At 41.5% G+C, this 25,128-nt stretch overlaps 1 protein-coding gene across 2 annotated transcripts in view; it reads right to left on the bottom strand.

Moving 5' to 3' along the window:
- The window catches only part of RBSN (rabenosyn, RAB effector), a 307,004-nt gene that overhangs the window by 255,470 nt on the left and 26,406 nt on the right, over window positions 1–25,128 (bottom strand). The window contains exon 2 of one of the 2 annotated variants that reach the window (XM_069206303.1): window positions 11,988–12,180. The exons of the other annotated variant lie outside the window; for it this stretch is intronic. The gene's annotated coding sequence lies outside the window, so the exon portion shown is untranslated. The remainder of the gene's footprint in view (window positions 1–11,987; window positions 12,181–25,128) is intronic. 2 annotated transcript variants of the gene reach the window in all.

Raw genomic sequence — 25,128 nt, forward strand, 5'->3', positions numbered from 1 at the left:
TTGGTTACCAAGAATCCCAGGATGCCTTATTGTTATATACTTCCCAAAATGTACAAACCCACCCATCCACCTCCACAACAGAGTATACGATATTGGTCCTTTAATCACTCTCCAAATTTTGTGATTTGTTTGCACATCATTTTGTCATCACTACTCCTACCTAAATTACACATAAAATAGGTTAAATATATATTTAGAGCCCATGAGTGAGTTGATGCTAGGCTTAGAAAATGAATCACTATGTGCCAATATTCTACAGAGGAAACTCCTGTGTGATCCAAAATAATTTCAATAATACACAATCACATTACATGACATCAACTAATTTTTTGATAGAGTGTGTTCATTTGACAATCAAAAATAATGTATTTGAATTTGAGGGTCTCATATCATCAAATCAACAGACATCAGGAACATTCATGGGCAGTACATGCGTTTCAAGTCTGACCTATCTTTGTGTTCATTTCTTTGAGGTAGAAAATCTTCACAGATAAGAATACCTCAAAGAGACACTTATGACCGTGTGAGAAATATATAGATTGTGCATCCAATACTTGGGAGAGTAGAGAGAGGAGATCTTGGAATTCATTAGGTGGATTATAAAGCAGAACCAGTTCCTCAAAGTTACTCACAATTACAGCACTGGAAAAATTGTGTTTTTGTACTTGAAAATATTAGCCAAAAAAGGGCAATTCATGACTGATGTGCTTTATAAACTGACTACAAAAAATAATTTGTTACGTTTTAACAGTTTTCATCCACGGGCCCTTAGGAAAAACCTCCTTTTCAACCGTTTTTAAGACTGAGTCGCCAGTGTTCCAAAATATTTGATTTTTATGATCAGGCTGACAACCTTTTTTGACAAACTAGAAAGCCACCAGTATCCAAACATCTTATAACTACCAAGAAATGTGTCTGTAACAATAAAAATCCAAATCAACTTTATTCGATTTCAATAAAATCATAAAAGCATACATTTGTCATACAAACAACAAGAGACAATTCTAACCATCATAAATATGTATTGTGGCATCAATTACCGGATTGCTCTTCAAGTACTATTGCCAGCAACATTCTGCAATTTATATAATGGTTTGCTTTGTGCTTAGTAGGACATGCGTGTGCAATGAAAGAATCCACCTCGACTTCCCGAGTGACTTGGTTTTCCTGCTAAGGCTTGTTCTTGGCAGATTAGGAGAGCCACACCCTACATTCACGCATGGGAAAGTGGGAGAGCTAAGGGATAGCCTATAAAATTGTTGAGCAAACAATTCTGGGGAGAAAGCTATGCAGAGGAAACAGAGCCATCTCCGAGCTAGCACTGATGTTCTTAGAAGACGTTTTGAACTCATCAAAAAACTGCTCGGGCCACGGAAAAAAACAAGCCACAATAATTTAGGCTAAAAATGTTGGTGGCTGGAGCTCCAGTGCATTGTGGGATTCAGCACTGCCTAAACAACGATGACTTTTATCCAAAAAAGTCTTCATTATTTATTTTTCTTGATAGTTGAATGCTATCGTGCAAAGATCGCCATTCATCAGAAAAGTAGGGCCTTTTGCGTGCACATGTTCTTCATTTTGTTTGAATTAACTTACACTGGCGACACGACAGGAAAAAAAAACAGGCTATGCTCGACATTCAACTCTCAAGAGTATTATTAATAGGCATGTTCATTGTTAGGTACTGTTTGCTGGCACATTAAAGGGAGGAATCTTCGCACAGTCACATCATTTGGCTTGCTCTTTCTAACTCCTTCAAGTGAGGGACACATTGGGCTAGGCTGTTACAACTGCAGTGAGAATGAGTGATCAGATTTTCTAGCCATTATAATTCAGGAAATATATACATGGAAAGCATGTGTGTATGAACGTAGACCACACCACTTGGCAGTATCAAATGCCACATATTTTAATGACGTGCTTGAAAGCTGAAATGTTATTCCAACAATCTCTTCAACTAGGGAATTAAGAATGTGTCTACGAAGCAAGTGAGCTGCAACCTCTAAGTTCGACACACAGCATACGGCTGTTTTTTAACACTTTTTCCATACTTCACCACAAACAGTAAGTTCACATGTTCATTCTGATCACGTTTCAACTTCGCATTCGATAAAACCAATAGGTAAATGGCATGATGATGTGGCATCCTCTTGCAGAGACGGGATGGCGCATGGGCCATTTTTATTAATATCAATCCAATATGGCAACACCATTTGGATCAGTACATTAAACAAAAGTAGTATCAGGCTTATGAAATTGCTTCTTGTAAACAAAGCAATGGGCAGCAGCAACTGGCAGAGGTTAGGCATTAAAAATAAATAAATGAAATTATAAATAAATAAAATAATTTAAATGTCTTCCAGGAGTACAGGGAGCAACTGAGGAGGTTCTGAAACTACAGGGAGTGGGTCAAAATGTTTAAAATAAAAGAAACTGGGTGAAGAAGGATGGGAAAAGCAGCAGAAGGTGAGAGCAATGTGTGTGTAGAGGATGAATCACAAGAGGGAGAAAGCAATGTGTGTGTCAGGGGAAACAAACAAGATCGCAAGCAGTAAACGATTGAGACTGCAACACAGAGCAGCAGCTAGTAGTGTATGAGGGAGAAAGCTAGAAAATAAAAAGCTTCAAGAGGGAAAGAGGTGGAAACACCTGCACTTATTTTTTTTTTTAAACAGATCCCCCTCCCCTTTCATCTGCTGCCCTCTGTCTCTGGTTTTCATTCCTAACCGCTCTGGCCCTTTTCGTAATCTCTCTGTGGGTTATTAACCACGCCCATCAGTTTCGTTGGTTCGCGGCCTTGCCTTTTAAAATTGGCTTGATTTTATTTGTGAAAGGCATGCATACATATTGCCTTTTCTGGTGTTTAGCCCTCCTCAAGAGCACTGATAAACTACTGGAAGCACATGAGGCTCCAAGTTTTCTGCATGGCTTCTGGACTACAACGTCTTTTTATTTCTTATGCAGCCTGATCTCGCTGGGCAGTAGTCGAGCACTTTGCAGGACAGCGACCCTGTTACATAGATAATTGCATAACTGCCGATATGTTTCACTGCAAGCGCACTTATGTTTCTTTGTATTGCTTTTCAATTTCAATTTAAGTGGCAAGAAAAGTCTAGGTAGGACTTTACAAATGCTGGTTTTATTTTGCTTTTTTTTTTTTACTCTTCTCCCCACCCCCTGTCTCCCATTACTCACCTGTCCCTCCCACCCCACTCCCACGACTCTTATGTCCCCCTACACCAACCACCACTCCTTTGCCACCACTTCAACCCCCACAGCCATGCACACTGAAATTCCACTGTAACAATAAGTCTTTTCATACCAGACAATAGGCGAGACCTAAAGAGTGATAGCTACATGAAAAATTTGGAGTTTCAGTCCTGCTGTGTTTATGTTTCACACGGCAGTCAAGATTGTTAATCAGTCCAGAAATACATAGTGGTATGTTGCATGTACTTAAAGACCGCAATAATGGAATTCTTTTAGTGAGGATTACTTGTTTGCTAGAAAAGCCCTTCAAACAAATACGGTTTATGATGATCAGTAACTAATACAAGCTGGTTTGTAGCAGATGATCTGAGGCTACCACAGAGTGTATTTGTAGTGGGTTGCGAAACCCCAAATAAACTAAAACAAAAGTAAAGCAACACAGCAAAAAAGAAACTGCGGGTGATGCAAACCGTGATATGAAGACGGATTAATGAAGCTGATCATGGTCAACATGTAGGGGGACATTCCTGTCCTAATTGGCCAATGTGACATCTAGTAATCTTACTTTTTGTCGCGGAGCTAGCACTCTAATCCAGCATGTGTGCTTAGGCTTGTCCTTTGACTCATAGGTACAAAGCATAGTTCTGAGACTGGGAGGGACACCACCAAGAGTGCACCGTAGATGAAATTATACTGTCCATGTCTTGGGTTGCTGAAAGACAGACATGGGACCACTGTTCATGTCTTGGGCGGTCTACATTAAGCAGTGGTGGCAGCATATTGTTTTTTATTTAATAATCCTAGAACTAAATAGACACTTCTCCTCTGATTGAAGAGGGGTGAGACATCCATTGGCCCCCTCGTGTAACGTTCCCCATGTATTAGATAACCAGGCCCCTGCCATGATATCCTTGTTCAAGCATTTGTGGAGTAAACTGTGCATGGCAGCAGTACTCCTAGTGGATATGAATGTAAAACAGCTGAGACTGGCGGGTTCCAACCTGGAAGGTCTTTGGTCTTACATGGCACTGAGATGGAGGTTTTGGTACAGCCCACCCAGGAAGTGCAAGTGTATTGCCTACATTCCCGACCTGCGTGGTGTAAACCTAGACACTGAAATATGGGAGGATGGCAGCTGTCTTCGGAAATTCTATGGTGACCCTTTGGCATGGAATTGCTGATTAGTCCTTCCGTACTACTTTCACTTCAGTTAATGGTGGGAGAATAGGGCTAAGTAAGAGGATTCTGATGTTAGAGGGAGGAAAGTATATATATTCTGTTGCTAGAGGAAGGAAAGTTTGTCGTCTCCCACAAGTGTTACTTCGAGAAGACTGTTGACAGCAAGGTGCAGAGGTATCACATGTTAATTTGCTCATGGGGTGGGTACTCCTGCTTGGAACCAGCTTTGTCACGATGCGCTGCAAGAGCCATCATCTTTTACAAAAGATGTCAAAGCTGCAGAAAAAACATGAAATATGATCTACTCCAAACCCGTTCCTGAATATTGACAACAAATTCTGCAATATTTAATTCCAGTTCCAAATTCTTCATTTAGAGCAGAATTCCCCATAGTTGTTGCCCCTGCACCTGGTACTGTTTAAAGAGGAGGCATGTTTGCTTGGCAGTGTCCACTAGTGACAGCATCTGCTTTTTTGTGCGGCTGTGGTATGCAAGCTTGCATTTAAGCCTAACAATTGCCCAACATCTCAGGTAAAAACCACTGTATGAACTGAAAATGTAATGTGAGCTTTACTACAAATGTACATGGCATCCACAAGACCTCTGCTCAAAGAGAACTGCCTGGTAAATTAATAATGAACTCACCGAGGGGTCACAGAACGAAGGAAACTGCTCATCTGCACCCACAGTGAGCCTGCTTTGCGCTTCAATCTAGTCTACTGATTTCTTTGTAGATCACCCGTGTTGCAGCGGAAGTGTGCACATTTGCGGTGATTAATATTTCTTGCGTTTAGTATCTTAATTTTGGTGTGACTCGAATACTTCTCTTACTATTAAAAGAAATCCACCAGGTTAGGGAGTGAATTGTTGTTTCTGATTTTTGACTGAGTTCCGTGTCTCTAGACTGAGTTCCGTGTCTCTACTTTCCACACTAACACCCCCCAACCCCCCCTCTCCCCCCTCCCCGAGAAGCCTTTGACTGCTCGCAACCCTGGGGATCAAGTGTAGAAAGGGAGAGCTTGTCATGGTTTGCAGGACCACAGCAGGACGGGCCCCAGGACATCAGAGGCAACAACTTCAATCACCACTGTTGTGGCCCAGTAGGTCCTACTTGCCCCTCATCCCCCTGAATAGGGCCCAACAATGGTAAAAAGAGAACGATGTAGACTTAACACACAATAAATATTCGTCTCTAATAACTTTTTAAGGTGCCACTATATAGAGAGACATTGCTGGGGATGACCCATTCTCCACAATTTCTATATATCCTTCTCTCTAAAAGGATTTCATACTTGCCCTTGACCCAAGGGCCTTTAAATCACTGAGGCCTTCATTACGAATCTGGCAGCCCTAGGACCACCATACTTACGGTGGCGGTCCACCCTCCACATTATGACCGTGGCTAACGTGCCACGGTCCGACCGCCGGTACCACCATGTTTCCGCTGGTCGATGGCCTGGCTGTGCCAGTGGTCTTAATTACGACCCCAGTATCCACCAGCAGTGGAACCGCCATGCAAAGGCTGGCAGAGCCGGGGTGCCAAGGGCCCCCATAGGCAGCCGTCGCGCTTTTCACTACCTGATTTAAAGGCAGTGAAATGCGCAATGAGTGCTGTCACACCCAACGCACCACAACATTGCTACTGGCTCGATTACGAGCCGGCTTCAATGTTGTGGGCTGTTTCCCACTGGGCCAGCGGGCGGAAACTCTGTTTCCACCCGTTGGCCCAGTGGCAAACTCATAATAGGACCAGCGGGCATAAGACGAATGACAGCCCGAATGTCCTCGCTTTCTTCTTCGTGACATGCAAGTTTCCCAGAATTCTTATCACCCGATTTTAGGAAATGTATGACACTTTTCTCACCGCCATTGACATCCCATCAAAAGATCACAGGTTCTTATAATTCTGAAACGTGTCTCTCAAATTTGAGATCTATGCATCCCTAATGATTATTAGCAGCTTCTTTTGTGTGATGTGTTGCGTTTATAATTTTATTGTTTCTGTAATTCAGTGTATGAAATATATATTCAAGGCTAATATTTGTATACTTGCCCTCAATTTTCACAAAAGCTTTTTCGATCTTGAAATTTCAGTTTGGGGTGTAGGCCAATAACCAATTCTAAGCAACGACCTCTACTTAACATATTCATGATCTTTTTTACTCCTAGAAAGTCTATCAGAAATCATTATGTCCTCTGTACTGCACAATTCAATGGATATGGATTTGTATTTTAAAAGACGTTCCTTTCGTACGTACCCCCGACCATATAAAAGGCTTGGGGCTCTCTGGCAGGAAATTCAATCGACAATCCAAGGAACACTCTAATCTGTGATCATCCCACACTGTACAAAGCGGAGTCTGGCTCTAGCAACTGCCTACAAAGCTGTCCAAAACTCATTCACTGCAGGCAGAGACGTGCTTAGGCAACAGAAGCTGGATTGCTGAAGCTAATCTCTTCTGATAGGTTAAAGCGCACTACACTTGCCATGGGTGGAGGGGTGTAAAGTGTTCAAAACTCAGACCTTGAGTGTAACAAATTTTGTGTATTTTGGTTGAATAGTCAGAAAGTTAGAAGAGGTGGGTGTGTACCAAAATATGTTACTTCTCGAAACCACGAGTTACCCTTAGGAATGTTTCTCTGCATTTAACTCCAAAAACCACCAAATACAGTTCCACCAAATTATAATAGCATTGCAACACTTCCATCAGTCATACCCTTTCTTGATTCTGTTAAACTCCATTCTGTTGTTTTGGAAAAAAATTGATCTATATGTACATGCCTTAAGCACACTAGAATATCATTGCTCTCGACCAATAAAAGCTCTTGGTTATTCGATAAGGAACAATAAGAAATATAAAAAATTAATATGCACCTTACCTTTTCAAAAAGGTCTCTAAATGTTAACATTTTTATTTTTAATAACTGACAAAGCGTAATGTGTGTGTTACTCCTTATGCAAGGTTAGATTTATCTACTGTTAAGACTTGATAACACCTATATAAACATCAGGCATGTTAATATGTAAAACAACAGAATCCTCACAGGATGCACTTTCTTTTTTTGCATGCTTGCCATGCAGACAAACTTTTAAAGAGGGCATAGGTTGTGGCTATCATTGGCATGTATTCAAACATGGGAAGGTACAACAGCAGGACAGAGAAGAAACCTGACTGTCCAACAATACCAGAATTTACATGAATAGTTAAGGATTATCAAAGTAGTTGGCTACGTAGATTTATGAATGAATTATAGTAAATCATTTTGTCAGAAAACAGTTTTAGTATAGCTCATCTTTGCAGAAACATTAAACTGCCAACCTTCTATTTAATCCAGAACGTATCACTGTATACTAACATGTTATATGGTATTTATTTAATAATATAATCTACTAATTCTAATAACCTTAAATCTAGACAGCGTTTTTGACTTAAGCAAAATAGCACCTGGAGTTGCCATTAGGGTAATGCTAAGAAACACTGCTGTAGAGTGAAATTACATACAAAGTGTGCATCAAACCTAGCTTGATTTAAAACTTCTTGAAAGATGTGCTACCTACTTTAAAGGCCTGGGACAAGATGTAGGTTGTAATTAAAGAGAATAACATAGTTGAATTTGGGAAAGTGGTTGCTTCTCATTTATGACGGCAAAGGTGGAACGTAAAATAGAAACTGGTAAAAAGCAATGGCCTGAAATTCTAACTGAACTACACCTGGTACAAAACAAGGGCAATGGAGATGGGTACTGGTTGTTATATCTCCTGAGAAGGCTATAAAATGTAATGAGGGCAAACAATTTATTAGAATTTAAAAGTAAGAATAAAGAGACATGCCCGACAGTGTTCTTAACCTCATTATTAAAATATATCCTTTGCTTTGGGCACAATTTGTTTTTCTAATGCTTTATAAAATAATCACAAACACAGGGGAAACCCCATCTACTTGGACAGGATGGATAATTAAACCAATGTATAAGAATAAAGAAGAAAAGGAAGATCCCGAAGTTTACAGACTCATTTCTCTACTGAATTCTTCACCTAAAGTATACATTTCTCTATTTTTTGTAGCCTTACAAGACTGGGAGATGAGTAGCAAGCTGGAATTAGATCTGAGATGGGGACAAATCATCAAATATTTGCACTTTATTATCTAGCAACAATGTCAGCAAATCAAGGTCAGCTATTTGGATGTTGTGTCAAATTCCGTTGAGTTTTTTGACTGTGCCAATCTTGGCATGCTTTGATAAAATTCGGGGAATTGTTATATCTTTGATGAGTTGGTAACAATGGTCTAATGTTTGCATAACAATATATTGGCAAGGGTCCAAATGGTCAGTGGTGGAAAACTGTCAAAACGTACCTTTACACAACAATGGCCTGCTGCTAGGCTGCATGTTGGTGCCCTTACTTTTCACCATATGTTTGAAGGATCTTCCAGCTACCTTGGGGCTTAGTATTGAAAATTTCCTAGAGGAAGATGTATAGCACGGAAACATTGCTATACAATGACAATATAGTTGTTATGGATCGCAGGACTGTTGGGCCCCAGCAACAATTAGGAGTCATTAATTAAAGGTATATTGTATTTTCATAAACATTGACAAAACACAGCTTAAATCACTTGGGGCTAAATGAGTCGATTTTGCATGAAAATTAGGATGGGGCACCTGTTAAAGTTATATATACCCAATTGTCACCTTTAAATCATCCCTTAAATTGAAGAAGCGACATGGCATTCCAACAACAACAAAAAAGCAATTACAACAGAATAATGAAATAAATTAAACTGTATGGTGGATTAGCTTTACAACCGGACAGTAGAACAATACATTTCTCCTCTAGTCCCATACCGATATCCTGTGCTCTTTCTTAAACATAAAACTTCATTTAAAAGTACTGAAGAGGGCTCATGCTGAAGCAAATGTGAAAGCAACTGTTCCCTAGCAGAGCTGTGCCACATTCATCGCCTTTGGTGGGAAGATTAAAATTTAATTGCAGCTTTTGTACTCCTGATAATGTAGACCATCTTTCACTCCTTTGTCTGGTATTTTTAAATGAACAAAAGAAAACATTATAGAAAACTTGTATTCAAGATTAAAATACATGCTCTGACTGAAGGATCTATGTACTTATTGTCATGTTCTAATTTGCGAGTTACAAACTCTGTGGCGGATTATATTAAAGCTTATTTGGGAAAAATACACTTTATATTATGACTGTTTTAAAATGATTTGGAAACTATATATAATCAATTACTGATAAACGATCTACTTACATAGTGTTTTACACTATGTGAAATGTTTATACAAATCTAAAAAATAAAAAAAATAAAAAAATCGAAATCAATAATCTTACCTTTTTCCTACTACAACAATTAAATATTGAACAGAAAAGGGCACAGTCAACACAGAACTCTCTGCCACTTGAACTAAGCTATACCTGGCTGATGAGCCTTAAGCAGGGGGAAACCGGTCCTGTGTTGCTTGTGTTCCGATTCGGGGAGGACCAGGCATCTTCCCATTGGGGCAGGATGGAGACTTATTTGCATTTGGCTGGGTCCAAACTGAGGTGGAATGGTAAGTAAAAAACATTGGAGTAGGATGCGTTCCCGAGCGATTGCTAGTAGCAGAGATTATTCAATCATTCCATCCATCACCTTACTTTTGTTACAAACGGGCGAAGGAAAAAGTGTGAGGAAAGACGAGGTCATGCAGGCTTACACAGACCGTTTGCAAAAATTCTTATGAAGTATAGTTCATGTCTGTAGAATATAGGACTTTCGGAATTATATGAGACCACTGTACATGCTCTGTTGTGACATGAGGAGCAATTATTATGAGTGAGTCAAGTTATACATTTTTATAAATCCTTCGACACAGAGCCGGTCACTGTGAGACACGACCTACCTCCAGACACCTAGGGAAGATGTATACAATCTATCTGGTAGTTAAGGAGGGTGGGCTTAGTAACTTCCTGTCCTCTGCTCACATCTCTTAACCCACTTCCTGTGACCAAGGCATGACAAGTGAGTGTAGAGACTGAAGGTGTCCCACTGCCTTTAGACTTCTGCTGCTATTCCTGTGGCACCAATGAGCAGTGTACAATTGCGCAGCCATGGAGGTTCAGCCTTCATTTAAGCATAGTCTGGACTGAAAATCAAATTATTAGAGAAGGGAAACGCCGGATCCTGTAAAAACAGGTACATTTTTGCAAGGCAAGAAATAATGCACAGCACATGAGCACATGCACTCCCTTATCATTGCTCTCATCCTGTACCTGCTGTGTATGCCTGCATCTATACCACTGACCCCGCTGTCTTCTGCAGGGCTGTTTAGCGTAGTCCCATTAGCTGCAACTTTGAGATCAGGGGATACTTAGGATAGACATTAAAGCTATGTCATGAAGAGGGCGAAGTTTCAGGCAGGTTAGTGATAGAAAAAAAGACTTTAAAAAAATTATTTAAAAAAAGTCGCCCACGCACATTTCTGCTGAAACTTGCAACGAGTGATGGATGTGAAAATTTCACTACAACCAAGGCAAGGGAATAAGAAAGATAAACAGCTATTTTATTCTTCCAAAACAATAAACCATACATAAACTTAAATCAATGTTTGTTATTTACATTCATTAAATAAGTAGAAGTTGCGTGCAAACATTTTTTTTTAATTGGGTAGCCACTTGGAGGATAGGCTCTATCATGATCTGGATATTCTTCCACAAAAATAAGCCAAGGTGACTCAATATTGAGCCAACTAAACCAAGGGTGTGTTCATCAACAACTGAAGCTAGTTTAACCTGAAAATTAACACTTCGTGTTTTAATTGAAACAGCCTCTGCCAGGCGTTTGTCTCTGCTAACTTTAGTTAGAAAAGGTAAATCATTCCCTCCTACTTGCATTTACTGTATAAAAAAAAGATACTGCATCCGGTTCAAGAATGCTGGTTTAAGGTTGAATGACTACATTAAAGTAGTATAAGTGGTTCATGTACCTTTATATGTGCTTACTATATACACAGCCATTTACAAGGAGTTTAAAGGATGAGATTTGGAAAGCCTAACATACAAATGCATACGCATTAAACAGGACTTCCCTTTGGCACGTGATAGTTAGAATAGCCCATCTACTTTTTCAGATCTTCTAAACTTCCTTCCATTGTTCATAATACGTGACCTTGCTCAGTTTTCCGACTTTAGGCAGTATTCTGCTCTGATTCCAATGGGCAATAGTATAACAACATCAAGGTACAAGCCACAAGACATATATTTAAATGAAAAAGACTAGGCTATTTGTGGGGTGAAGCTCAAACTTCCACTAACATCATACCAGCTCCAAATGCCAAATTCACAGCAGGTTCAGATTCACCAGTGCTTCACCCAGAATCCGAACTACTTCAATGTGACTAAAGCAAAGAAAGGGCATTTGTGTCAATATGTACAACAATGAGAGTTAGAAAAGTAGAGAACAGAGAAGTGGTTCATCCAATCTAGACCTCATCAAGCCAGTCCAGCAGTAGGTAATTGTCTGTAGTGTGCTTGTAGACAGAGGGTACTTGCTGCTACCCACAATTACCAGTACTAGATGATCTGCTAATGTACTTACCAGAAGCTGCTGCTGTAGCTGTGTTGGAGTCTCGGCAGTACGAGATGATAAGAACCTGCAATTCTGGTATGGCTGATCATTTCTGCAGTCTGTTGGCGATGGTGACTTTGGTGTTTTAGAAGGGGGTTGCCTGGGAGGATGGCAGCAGCACTGATGTGCAATTTCTCAACTCTCTTGGTCAGAGAGCTTACACCTGCCAGGAAACAAGACAAAGTGTTTACAAGTTAGCCAAAAATATTAGAGGTTGCCTAGTGTCCGTATTGGAGGCCAAACATCTAAATTTCCTTGCGGCGCATGATCCAAGCTGTTGTAAATCAGTCTGTCAATGCTATATTTAGGTCGAGCATGCAAGCGCTCTGGCCTGCTGTAAGAACTGTGAGATTTTAAACATGCCCACCTCACGCCGAGCACTTTCACTCCTTTGTGGGCTTGCCTTTCAAAAATCACTTGCTATCATTGGAAAATGCTTTACATTTGTCCCGCCTTGGGGCGGATTCTTTACCGCCTTGCAGACTGCCCCTGTTACATGGATAATTGGACGACTGCCGATACGTTTGGCTGTGAGCAAACTTCTTTTTCCTTTTATGACTCTCCTTTGAGTTCATGCTCATGGCGTCCATGGTGCTTTGAATCGGCTCGCTAATATCAACTAATGTTTACACTTCATTTTCAATTTAAGTAGCAAGAAAAGTCTGATAGGAATTTACAATGCCAATAGCTCTAACTCGAGCAAATGCGATACCCACTGTATTGCAAATGCTCGTTAGTTAGGTCTGACTTGACAGAGCAGCTGTAGTTTGACTTTATGTGATCGATAAAAGAAACTATTTCAGAGTACCATCTGCCTTAGGCTCCCACCCAAATGTTGCTTCCCTAGAGAAAAGGATCTGATTGGGCTGAAATGTTGTACTTTCACAGGAAAGAGGGCTTGTACTTTTTCAGCTTGTGGAAAAACCTATATTCAGTACAGCAGGAGTGCTCTGTTATGTTGGCAAGACAATTATCATGGCTACAGGTCTGATCAGTTTTTTGTGAAGTATTACAATAAAGGCAGCGGGTCCGACGTATTTTTAGTGATACACGTGTTAACATTAGTCCATTTAAAGGTGGTTTGCTCTTATTTTGTATGAAAGCCTGCAGGGAATGATTTTGTAACACTGAATTTCGCAGATTACTGTGGCAGATAAGGGTTTTGGTGTGGGCCATCCACTCTGACAAACTCTGTCCATTTTCACTTTGATGATTCTTAGTAGCCTTATTGGGGAGGTGTATTGTCCTGAAAACTCTTGTTTTCTACATAATTGCTATTTTACAACTGTGAGCATGATTGTTGCCCAATTATGTGCACTTGAATAGCCTTGGGTTGGTTATGGTATTAAGCCAATTGTGAAGGTATAAGCCCCATTACATAGGGAAAGGTTAATCCAGATTCCATAGGTTTGAAGTGCCTATTATGAAAGCTTTTCTCAAAGCCAGTACACCTGAATTATTGAGAAAAGCATGTGTAAAAGGCTATATGCTTTCAAGGATGGATTGGTACTACTCTGTACCGAAGCCAGTCCCCAAGTATTTTGTTACACAGAATCATACACTACTGCAGTAGGAAAGGGATTTGGTATTTGTGACCCACCCAAATAAGCTGTGGGGGTTAAAGATGTGCAGGACAGTAAAATCCTTTTAAGGCTCTCTTAGGAGAGATTTTGTTGTTTTGACAACTGGAATTTTAGTACACATTTGTAATTTTATTAGGGTACCTGATAGTCACCTTGGGGGAAGGCTGATGTCCATGGGTCTTCAATCTCCCACTGGTTGGACAATAGTTTCATTTTCAAGTTCCCATTTCATTGATTTGCTTCTCCCAATGTATATTTTTTTCCTAAAAGTACAGTACAGGTCCCCTGGCAGGGCTCATGGGACGCTTCCTTGCGCCAACCCCACCCTCCCCCACTTCATCTGCCATGAGCCACAATCCACCTGGCCACTTCCTCTAAACCAAGTGACCATTATAAAATGCTGCTGTCCGTAGTGCATCTCTGTTCCATTGATCGAAGATGGCCAAAACGCTGGTTCCAAACGTGGTGGTCATTATGGAACTTGAAAACAATGATAGACTATGTACAATAGCACCGTAAGATAAACACCTGCTGGTGGGTTTCATTTTGTTTTTAGTTTATGCAACCATACTCCTGCTGCGCATAGACAGCAGCAGGTTTTCTTTTTTCTTACCTGTACGCTTTTATCTTACATAGGTTCCCGAATCTGTATGTGTTTTATTGTGGTTGTGTGAGAAGGTAAATCCAAGAATAAGATTGCATGGATGAATGGATGCATGAGTACAAATATTGACAGACTGCATATATTATGACTTACAGCCGCTGCCACCCACCCAGACAAAGAAATGTTAATGGTTAGACCAGACCTACTGGCATTCCCAATACTTATTTTGTAGTTTCAAACATCAGCTAAAATAGCATATGAAAACAACATGTATAGTTATTAAGTTCGAGTACTGCAAGTAAGTTACATTATCTCAGCGTTCCACCTACTGAAGAGGAAATAAAATATCCTGCAACAAACTGTTAAGGCAATGGATTAAAGGCCATTAAATTTAAGAGGACTCAATAAAAACAGACAGGGTGGGCAATAATTTCAAAAAACTTGGAGAACTATATTTTTTACATCAACATTTGATAGAGTCGACGGTGACGTGAAAGAGGAAGTTCACTCTTACGATTTAAGTTTTTAAACTTTTTTTTTAATAATCTTTATTTATAATTTATTCGATGGAAGTACAAGCAATGTAAGTCTATGTTTTTCCCAAGCCTACACAATGGTACATATAGGCGGCGAGTTATATAGAAAAAAGAAAAAGAAAAAAAAAACACCTGTAAAAACGGAAAACTGGGAGCACTAGTTAAAAAAAAAAAAAATTATAACACAACTGACCCGTCCATTCACCCAAGCAGTACATGAGCCGATCTCCCCACCAGTCTCTGACACCAATACATCATGGTGTCTCATGATTTCGCCTGGCCAGGTAGATCCTGAATAGCCCATTTATCTCTGGGGTGGGAAGCACTAGGCAGCAGTTAGGAAACATACCCTTGATAATTTCTCACATAATGTTAAGTAGTCGAGCCATTCCTTGAACTGGGGGAATGCTCCCTTCTCCATGTCAGGCAACTCTGTGTTTGCCTATTAGGGCTGCAATCACCACCAGTTTTCCATGTCTTCAGAATATTCTTTCAGTATCCTTAAAGAGCTATGAATAGAATTACCTCACCAGTATGATCAGTGTTGGTATACACAGCTCTCCCCACTCTGGACCAAAATGACGCAATTTGGGAGAACTGTCATGCTAAGTGTGTGGAGCCCGTCCCCACGCACCATGAGATTTCATTCAGGCCATACTTAAACATGCTTGCTGGAGAAAAGTATGTCCTTTGTATGCATCTAAAGTGTATTACTTGGGATTTCCCGTAACTGAAGATTTATTTTCTATACTCGGAGCAACAGTCCACAGGTGTGCCTAGACTCATACCTGCTCAGCGCCAGGTGATAATGCGCACTACAGATCTACATAACATAGGCCCATTGAGTCTCTGAGATCTTGAAGCGCAAGTCCTGCAACCAGTCAGCTCCACTGAACATATTTATTACCATTTCAAACATTACAGCATTGTACAGTAGACTGGTTGGATGTGGGTTTCTTATGGTAAAAGTGAGTAGTTTCCATTTTACAGGCGCATTCAACCACATGGCCCAGTCTGAGATATGTCAACATATATCGCATGTGCAGCAGCGCTAGTTGTGCAGCACAGATAATCCAGATAGGATCTGAACATCTTATTAATTAATGGATCACCCACTGTGTGTACCTGGTAATTGCATAATTACTTTATTATGCCTGGGTCGCATGCAGGCTCTATTTGAGCGTTGTGACTAGTGATATCATGGGGCACTACATCTCAGGGGCCCCACATATCGCCACTACCATCAACCTAGCCCACGCAGTGCATTTTATTATGTCCAAAAGATGGTTTCATCAGCACAGACTTCAAAGATATAGGGTCCACCAGTCCGTCCTCTAGATCATAGTGGTGTGCATATCTGCCGTTGTGGAACATTTTTTTTTTTTTTTTTATAAGATCAACAACCTTCATCTTGTCCAGTCCTGAACGTAGAAAAATCGAACTTAATGTGACCAATAACACATACATTTTAGTTTGTCGTCATCATTTTCTAAACAAAAAACGTAACATTCCGAAACCTTGAAAAAAGTGCACACTTATTCAATCTCTATCCGTTAATATAATAATTGGAATCAAGAGCTGCTGAACAAGTTCACTTAATTATCTAGTCATGCTACCACATGTACATAAAATCAGAAACATTGTCAATTTGGTCTGTATCGTTCAGGTACAGAACAACATCATGCCTACGTTAAAAATATGTGTGGTGTTCTCAGAAATAATTGAACAGCAGTCTGAGAGGGGTAAAAAAAAATCTATTTAAAAAAGTCTCTGGTCACATAGAGAAAGATCATTCGCTCAATAAGAAAGCAGAAGACGGTTACTGATCTACCCAGAAGTGGGTGTCCCAGCAAATTCACCCCATTGATTAGACTTATGATGCCTGTAGAGACCACAAATAACTCTAACGCTACACTGGGGGATCTAGAGGCTGCTGGTAAGATGGTAAGTGTTAGAGCGTATGATTATACCCTGGCTTTCGTTGAAGGATAGCCATGAGAAAACTGTTTCTCTCCAAAAAGGCAATTCCTGTACAGTTTAGATTTGCAAAACAACACCTGAATAAAACATCAAGACTTCTGGAACAATTCCTAATGGATGGATGATACCAAAGTTGAATTGTTAGGCTTCACGCAGAATGCCACATCTGGCAAAAACCAAACCTTGTACTGCCAAAAGAACATCATACCATTTGTTAAGCATGGTGCACACTAATATGGGTATTACCTTAAAAGTTTGCCATTTTAGGGGACTGCATTTATTTCAGTTCCCTGCATATTTGTACTGTTTTATCATTTAAACTTAATTTTTACACTGTGTTGTTGAATTGGTTTGAGGCCATGTTTTTGCACTTTGGGCATATGATTCGGGAACATTATTCGAGAACGCTGCCTTTTCACATACTTCCTGTTGGCCATTTTGGTTAGGCTATCAGTTGTAGCAGTCTAGCTGTCGCCATATGTTGGCTTTTACTCTGCAGAATGAGGATAAAAAGGAGCCTATGTGCAGGCGTGTGCCACTGGCGCACAGAAGGCAAACCCATCTGTGCCTAGGCGGCGACAGGGGCCAGGAACACTGCTGCTCCATTTGGAAACAGGGTCTCCTACGCCTCGCCTTTGCTGCTAGTACTAAGGCAAGTCCAGCGCAAGGATTGCCTGCATATTTGGTCCCTGGTGGAGAAGGCTTTCAAGTTCCATCAGTGTGGTTTCATGCATGTAAAAAGTTGCCTCCCGTGCACACGCTGTTTGACAGGTGTAACAATTGTTTTCCTGTTTAAAATGTGTGTTATCAACTATTGCTCACTGGTACACCATAATGCTGAGATCTACAACCTTATTGAAGATCAATTACCTGAAGTATAATTTCTTACAGAAACCTGGCTCAGTTCAGCAACTACGGCCGAACCATTATTAGTCCAGCCCCCTGGTCACACCATTGAAAGATGGGATAGAGCTTGTGGGAGAGAAGGTGGCATAGTAGTTATCCATAATTCCTCGGTGGGCAGCAGTCTGGCTCCCTGTACAATTCAGGACTATGAAAGCGCATTATTACCTTTGAATACAAAATTTACCCTCCCTGAACTTTTAATATATAGATCCACCTGGTCCCTCCAAACCTTTCAGAACAGCTTTGATGGACCATGTGGCTCCGTTAGCACTTAAGCTATCTAGTTTTAGCATCATTGGCAACTTAAACCTTCACTTCTATCAGCCCAGCCACACTGGGCCTGTGAGCTGTTGGATGATTTGGCATCTATGCAGCTCGTTCAATGAGTGGGAGGCCCTACACATGTGGCAGGCCATCTCTTAGACCCAGTTTTCTCCAATCTTCGCAATCTGCAGGTGGCAACCCCCTGGCCCATGACTTGGTCTGACCACTGCCTGATCCTTATGACCATTAAACTGACTAGTACTGCAAGTATTACCACCACTTAAAAGACCATGGCATAAACTGAATTTGCCAGAATTTGGCAGCTTTATGTCAGCCAATACCCCCCAGCTAGACTCCAACCAGGACTGCGCAGTCACGGCTCACTTCGGCCCTTGACACCTTCATGCCTGTCTGTCATGGTCAGGCCAAAATAAGGCCCTCTGCTCCTTGGTTCAATTATGTTTTGGTTGCGGGGGAAAAGGGCTGCAAGGTGTTCGTGGAAGCATGGAGAAAGACTTATGGCACTTCAGCAACAATGTGCTACATAAGTGCTGTAAAACGTATCATAAAATGATAAGGAAAACTCAGGTCGAGTTTTTTTTCCCCTAACAAAATCATAAACAGTAACAATCTAGCGAAAATAAACTTTCGCTATTGCTAACAGGCTAACTAAATCGGCTGCCTCCGCAGGGCTAGTCGAGACCTCGACAGGCCACTGCAATAAATTAGCTGACTGTTTGTCAAAAAGATTAGTGCCATTTACTCCCACTTTCCGCCAAATGTCCCAGCTGAAGCAAAGGAATGCCCTTGCTGTTCAAGTAAACTACGGCAAGAGGCAGAATTGAATGAATTAGCTCCACTTCACTTGCCTTCTCTAACAGCCCTATGCAATCAAGTGAAATCTCGTTCTCCTGATCACCCCCCTCAAATCCGAAACAGTTTTAAAACTTCATGAGTCCATATACCTCGGGGCTTGAAACATGCAAAAGTAATTCCCCTTTTGAAAAAAGCATCTCCCGATCAGACTAAACCTGAAAATTACTGCCCCATCTTCCTGCTTCCCTTTTTAGCCAAAGTAGTGGAAAAGCATGTCATCAGTCTCCTGAGTAAGTTCTTAGAGGTTGTCCATACTTTGGCTACAAGAAAACTTCAGGCCCTCCCATAGTACGGAATCAGCTCTCTTGGCAGTGACAGAGGCCCTCCGTAGAGCTGCAGAGGGAGGTGGTTCTTTGGCCCTTATTCTCTTGGACCGGAGTGCTGCTTCTGATACCGTAAGGTGCTCTCCAGTGCCTCCATGATATCGGCATACGAGGCAAGGCTTTGACATGGTTTGCCTCTTTTATCAGTCACTGCTCATTTTAGGTGATGTGCTTTTATTTGGATGATGCCTTTTCATTGGAGACATAAGTGAGAACTCAAAGGGATTTGTGTTGGCCTTCTGAGGGAACTCACACCAATTATTGGTTTCTTTCAACCTCAAATTCGGCAGCTGATTTTTAAACTGCTTATCCTGTGGTGCCAGGATTGTAACATCTTGTACCTAGGATGCAAGAAATCTGTTATTGAGAGGCTGCAGCCAGTCCGAAATGGCACTGCCTGATTACTGTTTTCTAAGTTTTGTTCCGCCTCTGGACTCCTTCATGAACTCCTTTGGTTGCCCATCCAGAAGCGCATACAGTTTAAAGTCCTAAGTACCGTGCATACGATAATAAATGCGTCAGGAGCCCCCATTCTCTCCAAACACATACAACCCTATCTACCCACAAGAACTCTTCCATTAGCTGATTTAAACCTGGAACTGATTCCTCAGTTTAAAAGACAGAGATTAGGATGCTGTTTCTTTCAGGTCCTGGCCCCTTGGAGTAGTCTGCCCCCAGAATTAAGGGATACGCAGAATTATCTTTGCTTTAGAAAACTTCTTAAAACTTGGCTTAATGCAACTTCTTGACCTTCAAACTGTAACCCTCCCATCTGCTTTACTCTGATGCGTGATACCCTTATTATATGAGAAGTGCTCGGAAGCCCCTTCACTGGGGCAACCATTCGCTCTATGAATATTGTTAACATAACATAACAAATGGAATACGATCTGGGCTTGTTTTGCAGCCACTGGAGCTAGATACTCCATAATGAGTGAGTCCACCAAGAATTCCTCTCTAGATCACCACGTTCCATTAATAAACATGAGACCATCACTCTAAGAACTAAAGCTTAGCAAAAAGTCAATCATACAGCAGAACAAATGAAGCAGGATTTTTAAATCTCTAAGTCAATGTCCAAATCAAAAACCTACTGAGAAATTGTAACATGATCTAAAGAGAGGTGTTTGCTAATCAGGGCCACTGAAATTAAGCTATTTTGTGGCCACAACACTTAGTGCATAATTATGGATTTTCCGCATTTGCCACACAATCTATTATCTGCTCATATTCTGCAGACTGTAAACTAAAATAGTTTCAACTCGAACCACAAAAGTGTTAACTTATTGCTGTGCAGTAGAAGGCCCTTTGCAAAAGGTCGACTAGTCACTTTTCTGTTTATTTCTGCTGTATCTGGGTGTTAAACTAGTACTAATGAGGAGAAACCTTTGTTCAGATAGTGTTAACGTGTACAATTGACAAACAAATGACTTCATACTATTACAAAATGTGTCGAATTACGCAGTGTAATTTGCCTTTTCTTGCTGCATAATTTAGTCAACGTCCTGACGCAAAGTATGGTCCTCCCCGGCCACGTAATTCCAGTGGCCCTGGCTTAAATGAATACCCTCAAACATTTTGACTTTTACTAGTTTTGTAAGGCAAAGTATTCCAGAATTCCTCTCTGATGATATGGGCGACTGATAAACACTTACAGGAAATGTTTACTCTAAGTTACTGCTGCTACAGGAGACTTCACACATTACTGAATCAAGGGCTGCCCCTGCTTTCTCACTCAAGGATACCGAATATTTAAATAATGACAGTTAAATTTGTGCGCATCATTCCTCACAAAAATATATTTATCTGCTGTCAGTACTTCAGGACTAAATGAAGGTCGGATACCTCTAAACATGTAAAACTAAACATTCTAAGGAGTGTGTACTTTCCGTTTTCACATTACTGTGCATCGAACTGGTGTAACCTCAGATTCAAAGTTTAAGGGAAAGAAGCATGGGAGAAGGCTGCTACTTTGTCTGATGCTTGATGCTCTCACTGTAGACAGTACTCCTATTTCCTATAAACAGGACTGAAAGTAGGGCGACCAGACATTCAGAGAAATACCACTAACATTTACATGGAAGAGTTGCATCACCCTACACACCTCCTCATAGTGCAAAACCTGCCCCACAGAAAAATAATTCAGTTTGACAACATGATGGAGATTAACAGCTGCCATGTATGTAGTCACAGAAGGACCACAGCCCTTGAGCTGGACTACAAGTGTTGAAGCTGGTATCATACTGCCAAATGAGTCACAGGATGAGGAAGCAGCAGGAACAAAAAAGTAACCATTTAGGTTGATGTAGACATTTCTTTCAGGACTGGTAATTTTTCAGCTTGTCAATTTTAGTTCCAAGCAAGAAACAGCTACCTAAAGAACACCATTTTGGGAGTGGGCACTGTTACCTGTATTACACAAACAGAAATTTTAAATGTTCCTCACAATGGAGCATTTATCAGCACTTTAAATTTCTCCCACTTAAAAAGCTACATTTTCCAGAAGTATAGCTACCCCTCCTTTTTACCCCACTCCTCTACACTAAGAGGCTTTCCCACCATCAGAGGAAATATCCTTCAAAAGCTCTGAAGCTTTTATCTCAGACAAGAATGTCCACATTTTGCCTTTAAAGTTGACCTTCAGATGAGCTGGATTCAACATAAAAACTTCTCCTTCCAACCCATGGAATGATTTAAAAAGCTGCCTTAGCCGCCATCTTCTTTCCACTGTGCCATGAAAAAAATCCAGGCAGACAAACAAGGAATGCCCCTCAAAACTCCACTTAGCAGCGGGACGGGCTTTTCATAAATTGCTTGTTGCAACAAAAAACAAAACAAAAAAAAGTATAAATTACACCAACATGGGCCTATCAGCTTGCCCATCCCATTATATTTTGAGCATTAGTGGGAAGCAGTGTGCATGCTGAACTTCCAAGTCCCAATTCCAAGTAGCGAGTTAGAGAAAAGCCCCTCTCAGGAGATTAACCACAAAAGCCATACTCTCAATGTTTTCTATTCCCTCTGCAAGGCCCGGTAATCTCAGATTATTTCTGCGATGCCTATTTTCAACATCTTCCACATTAGATCTGACATGCAAAACTGCTGTAGTTCAAATTGCCATCGGAGCGCCCCAACATCCAGTTCCAGCACCTTGCCACGCTCTTCCACAGCAGAAAATTCTGAGTCCCGATATCATCACAGGTTTTGTTCTCTTTTCTGCTAGCCCCGTGTACTTTTTTAGTGTCAAGATGTGCTCAGTGGCTTTCATTCAGAGTCTCTTCCTGCAACTGTCTTATAGAGTTGTATATAAGTCCCAACAGGGGTTCCCCTCTAGCCACAGGGGTCTGATGATCATCTTCTTGAGGGAATACGTTTTCATGTAGCATGGGGTCTTCCAGATAGACTTGTCTTGTTGCAGAGTAATCCCATTTCAGATTTCGGGCTGTTGTAGATCTGATTTTTCCTTCACTCCACTTCCTTGTGCTTCACCTTCTCAACTTTCCCCTCCGATGTGTCTTTTGTTTAGTAGTACATGACTCATCCAGTGTGCTACTGGAGCGGATTTCTGAGGCCTCCAAAATGCCTGATGTTGCAGATGGCAAGTGTTTATATGGATCACTAGAACTTGACTTAGAGCAGTCCGACCAATCTGTGAGAGAAAATAATTTGTCCCCGTGTTCTGGGTGGTCCACCAAGTTGTCTAACTCTCTCTGCGGGGGCATAGTTAAAACTTGCGCTTGTGGGGGCACTAGAAGATCATGAACATTTGGCTGAAGGGGATTAACTGTGGCTTGTGATATCGCATTAAGATGTCGTAGCCCCAAAAGTTATTTCCCTAATTCTTTTTCAGCTTTCTCCAGATGCGTTGGGCATCAGCCTAAACGAAAGTCTTGCTCATGATTTCTGAAACACACTAGGGATATGCCTTAGCTCCAGAGAATCCCCCGCACGGACTGGTTTACTTGTTGGCTTCGCCGCCACTTTAGTCCCCCCACTCCAGGCATTTCTGGAACTCCTCGCCAGTGACCTGGGGCAGCAGCTGAAGGCTTTTCCTTGCTTAATCAACAATCAGTGCAGAAGGAACATTGTGGCCCTCACAAGCCTCCCCGTGGTTGGTGTCTGCTTGGTTTCCCTCATGTAAAGTTCTCTGTACACCAGCACCAATCTCCACTGTTGCTGAGGGAAAGTACTCTACAAAAGTCTGATGGGGTCTGCGGCCCCTGTTGCTTGTCTTCTTGATTGGGAGTCTTCCTGCCAAGCGGTGCCAGCTTAGAAGAATCATCTTTCCTAAGAGTATTCAATTAAGATTTTATAACCTGCAAGCTGCCGCATTCCCTCTTTGGGTGCGTCTGCCCTGAAGTCCACAGCCCTTCATCTCTCTCTCGCTGCAGCCTCAATCCTTTTGGAGGCATACCACGTCCCTGCAGACGCTGTGGAAGGACGCTGCCAAGAGCACAATTTGCATGCAGTGTGTCCCATAATACGGATAAAAACGCAACATAGGCAAGCACAGTCCAAATCTCGACTTCTTGAGTTACCCGTAAAGTCTGGTGAATGTTCCGGGGGGGGGGGGGGAGGGGTGGTCGCCAATGCAGGTATAACAGCATCTTCGGTCACACAGTCTGTTTTTCCATCTTCATATCCCCATTCTCCCTGGTGACTTTAGCACATGCTGAGGGGACAGCTACCAACCGGGTGTGCTACTCACCGCTATCTTGTCCTATGCTAATGTGTGTGTGTGGGTGGTGTGTGTGTGGGTGGTGTGTGTGGTGTGTGGTGTGTGGTGTGTGGTGTGTGTGTGATGTTTGACCAGACAAATGGAGAGACCTAAGTGTTGTTTTCTCTTCTGCGTAGAGGTATTTGGATGTATTTTTGACATCTGGGTATTCCCTCAAAATATGGCACCTATGAGGTGAGTGGGAGAGCACTTGAAGGGTGGTATGTATTGATAGCCATTACTCGGGCCCGGGGGGAGGAAGGAGGGAGGTACGATTGCTTCAAGGTAGTCGGGGGCTTAAGGGTGAGTTGCGTGTTTGTGGACCAAGAGATGGAGGGAGGAATGGGGGCAATACAAGAGGAGAGGTTTTAGCACAGATTGTTTTTTGTAGGTAATAGTGGGAAAATAAGGTTACAAGCTAACCCAAGGGCCTCAGTACATCTGTTTCTCTTCTGGAATAAGAAGTATTAGTAAGATATAGATGGGAACAGTTAATCGTTGAGGGCTGAAGGACAATTGTAAAAGGAGAAAGGTGGTTCAAGATCTGCAAAAATACTGCAGGAGAATATACTCTGCCTACAGGAGAATATTAATGAAAAAAACAGCTTGAAGCTATTGGCTTTAAACTTGTTGGGTATACAACGCAGGGGGTGAGGACCAGAGGGGTTGCCATTATGGCTCGGGGAAATATCTGTAGTTTAAATCGCACAATGGCAGATAGGCTTGGAAGATGGGCGATTACGGAAAGACTCAGATTGTAATATGTGGACTGGCTAGAGGGGAAGTCCACTGGATATTGAGGGTGGAAGCCAAAAGCTCTGAAGTCGCTGGTCTATCTGGAGAACAACCGTGGGCTGGCTGACGCTTGATATAAGCTTAAAGCTCCACATCCGGGATACACCTATTTTTCTGCACCACACAGGTCACATGCCCATTCGGATGTTTGTTTTATAAAGTCTTTTACAAGGGTCTAAAAATTTTTAATTTCCTAGGATCATGTCTGACCACAACACGTTGGTCCTGGAGTTAGCCGGAATGGGTTTCAGATCTATGGTTAGGCACTGGACTTTAATCGCACTCTGATCGCGGATGAACATTACATTCAGCATATGAAGGACTTTATCTCAGATTTGCTTGAGTTTAATTGAGGGATAGCATGGGCTGAGGCAGTGTGGGTCGCCTTTAAGGCTGAAGTTCGAGGGGAGACTCAGTTTTGGCCTAAAACACCAAAAGAAGATGAAGTGGTGGCTCAGAGATCTATATAGGGACTTGGATGAAGCTGAAGCCCAGCTAGTTTTAGCGGTTGATGAGGGACATAATAG

This window comes from Pleurodeles waltl, chromosome 9 (genome assembly GCF_031143425.1).
Source record: "Pleurodeles waltl isolate 20211129_DDA chromosome 9, aPleWal1.hap1.20221129, whole genome shotgun sequence".
In the NCBI taxonomy this organism is placed as follows: domain Eukaryota; kingdom Metazoa; phylum Chordata; class Amphibia; order Caudata; family Salamandridae; genus Pleurodeles; species Pleurodeles waltl.